This window comes from Chelonoidis abingdonii, chromosome 1 (assembly GCF_003597395.2).
Source record: "Chelonoidis abingdonii isolate Lonesome George chromosome 1, CheloAbing_2.0, whole genome shotgun sequence".
Taxonomy (NCBI): domain Eukaryota; kingdom Metazoa; phylum Chordata; order Testudines; family Testudinidae; genus Chelonoidis; species Chelonoidis abingdonii.
In genome coordinates, this window is record NC_133769.1 from 195,384,887 (window position 1) to 195,399,206 (window position 14,320).

Sequence of the window (14,320 nt, forward strand, 5' to 3'; positions counted from 1 at the left end):
AATGTTAAACTATCATTTGGAAGCCACTTACATACCAGGGAATTAAAGACATAAATTATAAATATTGGTAAAGTGAAAACCTGTTAACGCATACTATTCCAGAGCCCCAAACCAACATTCTCGGTCTATCACATCATATTATCCATTCCTGGTTTGGGTAGGTGAGGCCATTTTTAGAAGTTCTACAATGTTAAATAGTGTTCCATGTCCAGATGGGGACAGAGGCAGACCTGGCATTGTGTCCTGAGTGCCTTGTACAATACATTAAAAGCAAAAGAGAGAAAGCAAGGAAAGGCTCAACAAAAGACGCAGGAAAGAGATCACTCACAGGGAATCCTCTCCTGATTCTACATGATTAATTATTTTTTGGCTTTATGCTTTAAGCAAAATAATTTCACTTCAATGCTTGATCTAGTCAACTATAAATATACAATAGTATTCTGATTAATATACCACATTTTTATTTTTCAAAATGTAGTTGAAAGGATAATAATTTCACAAATAGAATTATTACACAGAGAGAGAGTAGGTACTGGCATAAAAGTAAGGTTACAAGGTAGACATCCTCACTTTTTAAAAATATGTTGCAATAATTATATAATAATTGCTCTAGCTTTCTTTATATCAATTATGTGCCTGAACCATTTAGTAACAATTTAATGTACTAATAGGAATTTAAATCTGCATTTAGTATATAAAACTGAGTTAAGGGCAGAGCAATTAGATGAATCTATCATTTGCTTATTAAACTCTACTAAGTGCTCACTAGCACATATACAATGAATACTAAATTGAATGAAAATTCATTGCTGTCTTCAAATATAGTATAACCTTACCAGACTTTCATTCATATACACACAGACACACACAAATGACATTGGGGTGTATACAGCATGGGCTAAATCAACAAAGGGATTTAAGCACCTAAGTCTAAAATTGAAATATTCAAATCCCCTGCTCAGCTGCTGCTTAACCCTGTAGGCACCTGCATTCCACCAGTAAAGTCCTCATGGCACCTACATTTCTGCTAGTATACATACACAAGGACCCCTAAGACCTGTTGGCACTGAGCTTCCTTGGTACCTAGCTCCAGCTTAAGCCTGAGTGGGATCGTCAAACCAAGCCCTCCCCCACCAATCTATCGTGCATATGAGGTCTGATCTAGTAGATGTGCTCAGAGTCCAGCTTAGAATACACTGACCAGCACAAAACATGCTGTGCTAGGACTACCACCCCACGGGAGAAGCAAGGTCAAATCCCATTTTTCCTGATTTGGAATGAGGGCTTCAATTCAGGTCTCCCACTACCCAGGTGAGTTTCAACCACTGAGCTATAGAGCATCCTGGAGTGTTTAACTTGTTCTACTTTGTATAAAATACTTTAAAATTAACTGGAATAGGGACTGGAACCTGGAGCTCCCTAGAGCAAAACACTAGAGTATGGAGTCATTGTTTACATACTTAGGGATATAATTTCATGCACACTTGTGTGTCACACACTAACTGGCCTGTATGGACCCTCTTGGTATGCACTAAAGTTCCCTAGTGCCTGTTAGTTCCGTTTCAGACAATACTAATACATTCCAGGGACCTTATCAGTGCATGCCAGCAGGGTCCATATGGGCTAGTGCAAAACATTCTTCTTTGCACTAAAATTTATTTCCCTCTGGTGCCGATCAACACAGTGAGGGGACAAGCCTCTAACTGTCTTTCTGGCTCAATGAATATTTAAGTATTTCATCATTTCTCCCTCCTTCTCTCCCTATTTTTGATCGGGGGGTGGGTAAAAAAAGGACTGACACGGCTTAGGTGCCTAACTCCATGAGAGGGTTCACAATTGTGAATGGAAGGAAGAAAAAGCCTCCTGTTGGGCACCTAAATTCCTTTGAGGAGCAGAGTTTAGGGCACATCTCTCTCCTTAGCATTTTCTATTGGCTTGCTTAGCCAGTTCCTCACTCAACATATTGGCTTTTATGAATCCCATTTTAGTAGTTAAATCTCTCAGGTGATTTGTAAAAGGCAATAGAAGCTTTTGTGCTCTAGGTCACCAGCTCAAATCCAGGCCATTACATTAATAACCAAAATTTGTTACTATCTGATAAGAGGTGTTGGGTTGGGTGACCTAAATGAAACAATTTTATGCACTTGCCAGAAGGCAGGTTTCTATATCACAAAATTCACCAGTTACCATGGAGGCAGACTGCTGGGGAGACTTCTGCTTTGTTATTCCTACTGCATCTTCTTGGTGGAATAATAGATGATGACAGCTATTGTGGGATGGGGCCACTTCCCTCAGGCACAAGGATTAATAATAAGAATTTTAGATATACATTGGGGACGCATCAGTTGGAAGCAATGGAGGAGGAGAAGGACCTTGGGGTGTTGGTTGATAGCAGGATGTCTATGAGCCGCCAATGCGATATGGCCGTTAAAAAAGCAAATGCGGTTTTAGGGTGCATCAAGCGAGGTATTTCCAGCAAGGATAAGCGGTTAGAGTACCGTTATATAAGGCACTGGTGAGCACCTCACTGGAATACTGTGTGCAGTTCTGTGTCCATGTTTAAGAGATGAATTCAAAGGAACAGGTTCAGAGATGGGCTACTAGGTATCCGAGGAATGGAAACCTGCCTTATGAAAGGAGACAAAGAGCTTGGCTTGTTTATCTGGCAAAAGAAGGCTGCGGGGGATAATGCTTGCTCTATATAAATATATCAGGGGGATTAACGTTAGGGGAGGAGAGGAATTATTTAAGCTTAGTACTAATGTAGGCACAAGGACAAATGGGTACAAACTGGATATAGGAAGTTTAGACTTGAAATTAGACGATGGTTTCTAACCATTAGGGGAGTGAGCTCTGAACAGCCTTCCGAGGGAAGTATTGAGGGCAAAAGACTTATCTGGCTTTAAGACTAAGCTTGATAAGTATATGGAGGGATGATAGGATGGGATAGTTTAATTGGGCAATTGATCTTGGATTATCAGCAGAAAGTCTGCTCAATGGTCTGTGAGGGGATGTTGGATGGGAGGGGATCTGAGTTACTGCAGAGAATCTTTCCTGGGTGCTGGCTGGTGAGTCTTCCCACATGCTCAGGGTTTAGCTGATCGCCATATTGGGTCGGAAGGAATTTCCCCAGGCGGATTGGCAGGGCCCTGGAGGTTTTCGCCTTCCTCTGCAGCGTGGGCATGGTCACTTGCTGGTGGATTCTCTGCAGCTTGAGGTCTTCAAACCACAATTTTGAGGACTTCAATAACTCAGTCATGTGTTAGGGCTGTTATAAAAGTGTATGGGTAGGGTTTGGGCCTGCTTTGTGCAGGAGGTCAGACTAGATGATCATATTGGTCCCGTCTGACCTACGAGTCTATGAGTCTATGAAGTCACATTGGGAAAATGAAGGAAGATCAGGGGACAAGATGCGGGGGGGGGGCTTACAAATTAAATGTTGTGCTTTGATTAAAAATATTTTATTTTGACATTTCCAACTAAGTTTTCAGAACTTTTTATTCTGTCAACATTGATATTTTCATATTTTGTCCCATTTTGTGATAGAGATGACTGTCCAAATACCAGAATTTTCCACTGGATGGAAGTCCATCTTGCAAACAGCTCTAGAAATATCACATGCTTCTATACTGGGAGAGAGAGGTTGGCCAGAAGGGGAAGAGCGGGCATTCTTTTTTATTCTTTCTCCATCCAGTCTTCCATGTACTTCATCAAAACCCTCTCCCCGCCTTCCCCTTTCTTTGACAGATAGTGAGCAGGACCTTTGTCCCATTTTAGATCTAAAAGTCTTCTTTAATTTATGAAGTAATCGAACATATAAGCCTCCTTTTTTCTCTCCCACAGACTTTCAAAGGATAAGTCAAGTTCCTATTATAAGAGTACATTATAGCGTATGCATATGTTGACATGCATAGCTAAAGGTTGCTATCCCTTTTCATTATAAACACCTGTTTCAATCACTTATAATTTGCCTAGCAATCCATTTGGACTGAAATTTTCTATGTTTACTCTGCCTCATGCTGATTTTATTAAAATACTTCAGAAAAAAAATGATTCTGCTGGTTTTGGGATGGATGGAGATTAGGGGAAGATTAGGAAATTTAACTGTATTAATCCATTCTTTTGATTGTTTCATTGATAGCTGAAGTATGTCTTTATGGCTTAGAGCTGGAAGTTGAAATTTGGTGCTGGAATAGTTTTGCAGTGATATTACTCTGCAATGATTGAGGCAGGGGACTGTGAAATAATATGATCCCATAATCACTAATGTATCAATATATATGCATAAAACATTATAATCTTCACTTTGCACATTTAAACATTCTTTTAATATCTGTTATATGTAGTATAGTATACACACACACAATTTAAAACTGAAAGACCCCAGTGCTTCAGTATTAAATGTAACTCCCCCATACTGAGGATATGTCTATACTCCAATTAAAAACCGGGGGGTGGCCTGTGACAGCTGAATTAGTTTTATGGGGCTCAGGCTAAGGGCCTCTTTAATTGTGGTGTTGAGTTTGGGGTCAAACTGGCTCTAGGACCCCCCCAGCCTGAGCCCGAACATCTTCACAGCAATTAAACCTCCCCTTAGCCCAATCCCCCAAACTCAAGTTAGCTGGTATGAGCTAGTTGTGGGTGTCTCATTACAGTGTAGACATATCTTAAAAGTTTGTGAGTTAAAGGACTACAGGATTAGATTCTGAATTTGGAATGATAAAAAAATAGATCTTGAACATCGACGTAAATGTTAGTAGTTTCTGGGCTAACCTCTGCTGCTCTTCTTTTTGTTTTTGAAAAGGGAGACAATAGGGCAAAAGTTGTTTGTATTTCAGACAGAGAACCCTTTCAGAAATATTCAGAAACACTTTTCAAAGTAATTATTTGGATCATTTCTATTTTTTCAGTGGTCTTTTCTAAATTAATAAAGCTACAGTATCTGTTAGCAACTTAAAATAGATCAGAAGATAAAAACAAAAGTAGAAAGTCAACTAAGGCAGTGGCAGAACGCTGTGATTCATAATGTTTTGCATTTGCAAATAAACAAAGTCATCGCTTCATTTTAAAAAATGGAAAGTTAATAGTGACTGCTAAGAAGCTCTTCCATCTTGCAGAAAAAGAAGACGTTCTCTGAAATTCCACACAGAAAGACACTTTTGAGCTCCTGAGTGACACATAATACTGGACAAATTTCTCAGAAATCTATAATAGCTGATTTTGTTCTTGTTATTTCACAGGGGTTATCCTGGGTTAATAATACAGTTTAAAATGTCCATGGGGGTCACACATGTTTGAAACAGAAGGTGTAAAAGTCATCCAGTACTGGTTATTTAAAATAGCTCATCATCAACTTCATTTTAGTGCTTTTATGTGGATCGTATTTCAACAATGCATCATTTGCTGTACTCTGTTTTACTTTACTTTTTTCTACTCTGTTATTTACATAACTTTTCTATTTCTTATGAGAATGTAATGACTTGCAGGCCTAAAAAATCTATTTATGTGGGGAACAAGCACAAAAAAAATAACACTATACTGTGAATGACAGTTTTTTTCCCTCTCAATAATTGAGGAAGAAACTGAAAATATGATACAGTTTATTAATCTTTCATCTCATTTTACCACATTCTTCATTCTTTATTTTATGCCAAAACCCAGGCATCAATGAGAAATTGAGACAGATATTGCATTCACCAAATTTTCATAGTGGATGAACACACATTATTTTACATAGGCTTTTTTCCCTGGTCATAATATACTAAGAAATTCATGGAGTTAGCTCTGAGAATCACATTTCCTGTCATGTGTGTGAGTGTTTCAGGGATAGTACTAGTTCACTGAATTGTAATGAGAGAAAGGTCAGACCAATAAAGCCTACTTCCAGCTTTCAATATTTGGGAAAATTACCTTAATCAGAATTTTTCAGCTTAACTAAAATAGACCCAAACACCTCTGAATTTTGGGAAAGTTCAGATTCCACTCCGAACCTTGGGCTCATCTCCAGTTGTAAAATAGGATGTGAAGCGATAGTAGCAGATACAAAACTTGATAAGAACTACAGAAGAAGTTAAAAAAATCCCTTTTTTTTGGAGGGTGCAAGGAAGGAATAGAACACTGCTTCATTTCTGCATTTATATGTTATTCATTTAAAAGAGACAGAAAAATGTTTGTTTGTTTTTTTCTTCCAGGTAATACTTCACACTGAAGGAATTTAAGTGCAAAACCAAGACTGTGCTTCAGTATGTAGAGTCACTCCTGGTGGAAGATATGCAGGACTCAGGTCTACTGAATATGATAGGCATTTTGGAAAAATCCCACCCAGCACCTAAGAGTATGGCTACTCTGCAATTAAAAACTCATAGCTGACCTGTGCCAGTTGAATTAAGATCTCCTGAGGGCCTGTTTAATTGTGATGTAGATATTTGGGCTTGGTCTGTAGCCTGAGCTCTGGGACCCTCCCACATCACAGAGTCCTAGAGCCCAGGCTCCAGCCCAAACCTGAATGCAAACATCTACAGCCTCTTAGCCCAATCTCCTTAGCCTGAGTCAGCTGGCACAAGCCAGATGTGGGTTTTTAATTGCAGTGTAGACATACCCTAATCAGTTTAGAAGCATGAGTCCAAATTAAAAATCAATGTGACTTGTGTGCTGAAGTTATTTTGCTGCTTCTGATAATCTGACCGATTCTTTACTCAAGACATTGAATGCATGCAGGATCCTATAATTCTCTCCTGCCTGATTCTGAACTAATCTACCCTGTTTTTAACAACTGTGTCAATTACATTGACTCAAATTATTTTGCTCCAGATTTATATTGTTGCAAGATCAAAATCAGGCTTTGTGGCTCTTTACCTCCCAGACTACCTAAATTGTTGTAGTAATAGCTGTGCCATGCACAACTACAATATTTTTTGGCTTGAACTCTAGAGTTATTTGCAAAGCATTTATCACTGATTTTTTGGTTTGCTGGTGGATAAGAAAAAAAATTGAACAACAAAACTCAGTTTAGGTGGACCCGAAATCAGATTTTTTTTTTTAATTTTCAGTTTATCAAAAGAATCAGATTCTTCCCCCCTCCCTACTTTTTCTTTTGGTTTTGTTGTCATTTCCCAAATGAAATGTTTAGTTTGACTTGGCAGTTTAAACCTTTTTAAATAAAAGGAGATAAAAGGCTAGCTTCACAAAATGAGGTGATGTGCCTCCTCCCCCCCGCCCTTACATTCCATAGCCTAGCAATTAGGACTTACCTGGAATGTGGAAGTTCAAATCCCTGCTCTGGAGGAGGAACTTCAAGTCGGATGTCTCCATCCTCCCAGCTGAGTGCCCTAACCATCAGGCCATTAACTGTTCCGGGGTGTGTCTTTCTCAGACTCTTCTGTTGAAGCTGTTCTGCTTTGTATAGAATACTTGAAAATAATTATTGGGCCGTAGAAAGCATGAGAATGATTCTGCATCCCAGTGATGAGGCACTCACCCAGAGTGTGGGGTGAGGTCTGTCCCTGCCTCAATTATTATTTATACAAAGTGGAACAACTTCAACAGGAGAGAATGAGAGAGACCCACTCCAGAACAGCCAATATCCTGGTGACTAGGGCACTCACCTAGGAGGTGGGGAAACTATATTTAAGTCCCTGCTACAGATCAGGCATTTGACCCTGAGTCTCCCACATCCCAGGATATAGCCCTAACCACTAGAGTATTGGGTATGGGGAGGGAGGGAAGACACTGCCATGAGATTTGTGAAAATCACCTAAGACCTGTTGTGAATCTATCTCCAATTTTCCCTCCAAGAAACTATTCAGCGAATTGGTGTTGAATTAACAAATAGTGTTGGTCAATCCAAAACTGCATTTTTTTTAAGAATAAATTGTTTGTCAAAAAATATTTTGCCCAGCTCTATATAGTACTGGAGGGATTGCAAACTCTTCTACGAACTGCTTTGGGAAGTTCAAGAACTTCACATCTGAAAATAGGGTGGGTCAGAGGATGATGTGAAGGTCAGATGTTTTTTCCTACATGATATTCCTTAACTTGGCTTGTTGCATAGGTATACATATAGTATATTCAATGCTATAACAAATGTAATAAATTGTTTCCTATTTTTCTTAGTAGATTTCTTCATAATTCTAGGGTCAGCTAAGACATCCTTCCAGCAAAGAGCATGGTCATCACTGCATTCAGCTCAAGTTCAAGCAAAGCCTATTCCATTCTCTTCACTCTCCTATGGAAGACAGTGTCTGAAAAACATAGCTTGAGACACAGGGAGTTTACCTCTTTAAGATTTAGGTCTATATTCTTGCACTCTACGAATAGGTTAACAAGTTTTTACATTTACCATTTCTTCTTTCTGCACAATTTCACTTGATGGGAATCTCAGTTAGACTTGTCATATTTTTAACTGTAGAAAATTGTTCACGACTAGTGTTTTTTCTTACCAGTCAAAATTGCTAAACTGAAAGGAGATGAAACAGATTTTTTTTATTTCTTTTACTCAAACAAATTAAGTATAATATTCAAGTAATTATCTCTAATGACTGCTTGTTTTTCAAAGACTCATTTAAACTAAGTGAAATAAGTCTACAGAAGAGTATTTACTAGTCCATTTCATAATAGCATCTAGTATGTTTAGTTTCAGAGTTGAGGACCTAAGAAAAGGTTTCTTATAAAATATTGCTGCAGTAACATTTAAGATTAATGTCAATGTCTTCTCTGCTCTCAGGTATCTTAAAAGTACTCTACCAAGGCATGAAATTATAGCCTAGATAGTACTTCTATCTGCAAAATTTAAAAGAATGGTTTATAATTCTGGCTCAAGGTTAAGGATCAGATTGCCCTGTTTTCTATAAAAGGAAAAAAATAGTTCCAAAGGAGAAAGTAAATCACTTTATTCTACCTGCGAATTACCTCAAACTTTCAGGAAGTTTGTAAACCTCTTTATTTTAAGGCAATACAGATCCCATTATACAAATTGGAATGGTCATGAAATTATATGAATATATTAAAGGAATCTTTTCATGAATTTGATTTTTCCCCCCACAGCTTGATCACCTCTTTTATGTGACATCAAAGATTGTTCAAATTAGCTGGATACCATAACTTACAGTTACTTCTTTGTTGGAACTGTGATAAATGATTCCTTTTAATACCTTTATCTAAAATAGGGTCTCTTTAATTCACTTTTTCTAGCATGTCTGGGGTGGGGAAGGAGACATTCAAAGTCATAAAAATCCCCTTTAGTAACAAAGAAAGATACATTTATACAGTATACAGAGATGGTATGCTGGTTTCTGTTAATACATAAACTTAAAGAATTCACTGCAATTTTGTGATTCATTAAACACTTCTTTAAACCACTGCCGTTTCTCCTGCATTTGTATTGACAAATTACGTATCTGTAGCACAATCCACTAAACTTGTGATACCAGGTCACTGAGCTCTGTTTTTCTCTTTCCTCACTCCCAAGGACGTATACATTTTAGTTTCAACTAAAGACAACAGTAAATGGGTGTGGCCTATTGTTAATTTGCGGAAGCTATTCAAGATCACCAGCAAAGTGTCTGACCACTTAACCTTAGTAAACATACGTAACCTACACTGAACATGTGAAATACAGTGAAAATTTCACCGAAAATTACCTTCAGTGAGTAACTTATCAGCCTGACACCACTCTGAAGACTTTTAACATATTTTATTTGAACAATAGTTTAAAAATCTCTCTCTGAGGCAAGTGATTTTTTTTTTGTCTGTCCAGAGTAGCTAGCAGTACTTGGGCTCCCAATCAGTGTGCCTCCCTGACATTTTTATATTGTCAGTGCCTTTTGAGAGTGCAGCTGAGAAGATTTAAGGAAGTGGTTTTCACACTGGGTATGTGAGCGCTCACCAGGGGTAACCAAGAGCAATCCTGTAATGGTGGACAACACATCATATTATCCCTTACAGACCTTTTTATCTTGTTTTCATAGGTATGTTATGACTCAATCTCAAGTGAGAGTGTGCAGCACACTACATTATTTGGAAAGGGCTATGCAGCCTAAAAAGTTTGAAAGCCACTGATCTACGGCATTGTTCTGTGTCTCTGAATTTTATCAGGATCAGTTTCCATAAACATCTGCTGTTCAGAACCTGAAGTGTTTTGTTTGATTTTATTTTAATTTTCACAAAATGTTTATTGAGTGTCTTTAGATAGAACATACAGTACAAACTGCTACCTGTTGTTTACTAGTGTCTTTCCAACAACCCTCATGCAGCTATTGGTTTCCAGCGCTTATAAGGGTGGCTATATATCACCAAATGCCCTATTTACTGACCAAATATAAGTTCATAGAAAATACAGAGCATTTCTATGGCACTTTTAGAGCAAATACTCCCTTCCTGCCCCCCTACCTCACCGACTCAGATATTCTGGCTAACAACCGGTAGTGAAACCTTTGCTCTGCTCATTCCCTACCTCCAGCTGCCCACTCTGGGGGAATAAGCAGTTATGTAGCACCATTCACTCTTACGCCGCTGGTCCCAAGATCCAGGTGACCCTGTTAGACATATAAGGACTGTTCTTACTCTCAGTGAATCCCTTGCTCAGCTGGACAGTCCAAGACAAACCCTAGCCCTTCATCCTCTCAACCACTATAGGAATTGTTATTCTCATTGCAGGGATAGTGAAATAAAGTCATGTAGATTAAGGGCTAATTTTTCAAAAGGGTAGACTCCCTTTCTTGGTACACTTTGTGCCTTCCATCCAGTCTTGGGCACAATCAGAAATCTTGCACCTTTAACTAATTGACTGCTGGAGAAAATCAGATAGTTAGAAGTGCAAAGATTTTACCCACAAAGCTTTATTGAAAATGCAAAAATGCAAGGGCAAATATGCCCATAAAACAGTCTTCTAGCTTTTTAATACTTCCCCTGAAGGTCACAAAAGGACTTGCTTTCAGAGATACAATGAGAAATGAGGAATCCCTGGCTCCTTCCCCTTTAGGGGGTCATACTCCCTCTCCAAGAATTTCAAAAGCAATGGAATGAATAATTATCAATGTTTCGGTGTCAAAATTGTCACCTGAAACAGTTAAATAATCCTGGAATCTAACTGTGTTTGCCTACTTGACAGATTTGGTGCAGTTATGATCTTAGTCTCCTACCATATCACCCTGGACTAGCAATCGAGTTTAGATGCCGGACGTAACTTATTCCAACTTACTCTGTCATCCATCATAGTCCCAGTAAACTGCAATTTGTACCAGATTGTACAATGTGGGTTTGAGAGATGTCATATAGCCTAGAGGGAATAAAAAACAGATTGTCAAACTCATTTCAATTAAGGCTTTGTGTAGAACTTCAGTTACATTGCAATCCTAAATGAATTCAGTTCAATAGGCTGTCCAGTCATTTGTGCCAGGTTTTTAAATACTATGTACTAAACTTTTAGAAAGCTTTGATCTTAAATTAGGGGTGCAAAAACAGCACTATCTTCAGAATCACCGAGTACTGTACTTACTCAACAGCAACAATGAAGGTGGGGGGACTCAGTATCCAGAAAGGTTTGTTTTCATGCAGTCACATTATAATGGAACTGAAAGAAGATCATCTTCCTAAAAGCTTACATCTGAAAAAAACAAAATTACTTCTGTGCTCTTAATTTCCAAGTGCAGCTGGATGAATATTTTAAGGAAACAGAACTCTAAGAACATATTTTTTCATAAATTAGCTGTGAAAAAGGTATGTGACACTATATCTGTGCAAAAAAAATATTAGTTCCCCCTCATTAAGTTCTTCACTCTTGAAAGCCATGCATTCACACCCCCATTATGTTCAAACTATTCCTATTAAGGCTGATAAGATGAGGTCTGGGGAGGATAGAGTGAGGGAGAGAGAGAGAGAGCACATTTAGGATTGGACAGTATTTTGCTCTGCTGTCAGTTGAAATCAAAAGGGACTACTCACATATGTAAAGTTAAGCACATGTAATATGAAGATCAGGGGCTTATATGCAAAGATACAGAGGGAGCAAGGAAATATCAATCTGGATGATGCTACTTTGGTCTTATGAACAAACTGAGTCTCTACACCTTGCTTTAAAAAACATCAGACAGACTGAGTTAGCATCCAAACTCATTACCTTCCTGAGATGTGACTTTATTAGTATCACTCCATCACAAATCAGAGGTTACATTCCCTCCCTGATTTTTCTTTGCCTGTGATTTTCCCTGAGGGCCTCCTCTGGCCTAGATCCTTAAGAAACCATTTTCACCTCCCATATGTCCAGGTACAACTAATTAGCCACACCAGTCATAATGAGTTAGTAACATTACAATTCTTATGCAGGGTTCTGCGACTTGTTAACGGGTGGGTCAACAGAAACCCTACTACCCTAACATACCTTTATTAAATATCTATGTTATATATCATTATAGGAATTCCTGCATGGGTACATCATGGGGGTTTATATTTTATTATGGTAGCCAACTCCTGTGATTGTATCTTGAGTCTAGTGTGGATGGGAGGGAGGGCAGGATCATAAAGCCCCAGCTCCTGGATCCATGCAATTTGAAGGTGTTTTTTTAAAATAAAATATACACTTCTAGCCCTGTGGTTGAGGAGAGAAGTTTGAAATGTGACCTGAATGCACCCTGAAGGTTTAGAAACAAGAAGGCAGATAAAAAAAAATAAAAAAAATTAATATAATATTTGTTTGAAATCTCATGTTCTTAAGCCATTATCAGGGTGCTTTTTTTTTTTAAAAGTCCTGACTCATTATATTTGAATGTTTGGGATTGGCAATATTGTATCCCCCTTAAAATTTTCTTAAAACTGCTTGGAAGCATGCATTCTTGCACTGTTGTTCTGGGAAAAGGTGCTTGAAGACAGAATTATTAATCCATCTTCACAAGTTCTTTTATCCACTGAAAAATTCAAACCATTAATATTTAACTTGAATATTGTTGTAGGTAGCATGCCTTCTAATAAGACATTTACAACATGTTTCTCTTATGTAAGGATCAATTACAACACTTTGCATAATTCTTAACCCACTTAAGATTTGTGAATTAAGAATGATGTGCTGCTTACACACTTTCCAGGCCTTGTTTTCCATTCATCCTCAATGAATATAAATTATTTTTTCACTGAAGATTTGTATTTTATATCCTAGTTCAAAACAAGAATTATCAAAGTGTGAAAACAGGAGGCCCAAGCAGAAAGAACATCTAAATCAAAACAAATGCTCTTATAAGAATTTCTACTACTGCTTCATGAGAGATCAAAAGGAGAACATCTTTTTCCTAAAAAAACATGTACCAAAAGAAGTATATTTGGAAAGCATCTACATAAAAAAGGAGCAGGTGTAAATTCATTCTTTCAATAGTATATTACTATATCAGCCATAGCATTTGAAGATCTTTATTGAAATTCTGACCCATTGAAGTCAATGACAAAACTCTTACTGACTTGAGTGAAGTCAAAATTTCACCCAGGGCTAGGTCCCAAAAGATATTTAGTTGCCTACATTCCAAAATTTAGGTCCTCAAAATCCCTGTTCAGCTGTGTAGTGAGGCGTGTTTCCCGCCACCCCAGAGAGAGACGAGTCCCTCCGGACATCAGAGTGGATGGAGCCATGGAGCTTTGATCATGCCCTCCAGAGGGTCAGGCGTGGCACCGGAAGTATAAAGGCCCGACCCCAGAGCTCACTGAGAGAGCAGCCACTTGGGAGGCCAGACACCTCCAGCCTAGCTCATGATTTGGAAACCCGAGTGGCCTGTGGTAAACCCAATGACTGGCCCGACCTGCCCTGCATCAGGTACCTGGAGGAGTTGCCGATCCTGCCCCAAGTCAGCTACCAGGAGATCCCCTCATGGAAGAACAAAGGACCCAGCTGCTGGTACCTTGGTGCCACCGATGAATGGCAGCTTGCACACAACATCTCTGCTGCAGGGTACTTGGGCCATGAGAAGACCCTTGCCTGGATTTTGACGTGGTTCTTCTGGCCCGGTGTTCACCAGAAGGTGAGGAACTATTGTAGCTCCTGCCCTGAGTGCCAATTAGCAGCTCCTCCATGGGTGCACAAGGTTCTTTGGTCCCCATGCTCATAGTGAAGATGCCATTTGAGCGGGTGGCCATGTACCTGCTGTGTCCACTCCTTAGAAGTGCTGCAGGATTCCATTATGTATTGGTCATCGTGGATTTTCCACCCATTTTCCCCAGGGTGTGCAACTGAAGACCACCACTGCCTGAACCATCGCCGGCGAAATAGTGAAGGTCTTCACTCAAGTGAGCCTGCCCTGGGAAATCCTAACAGATTTCACCTCCCAGATGTTGTAACAGGTAT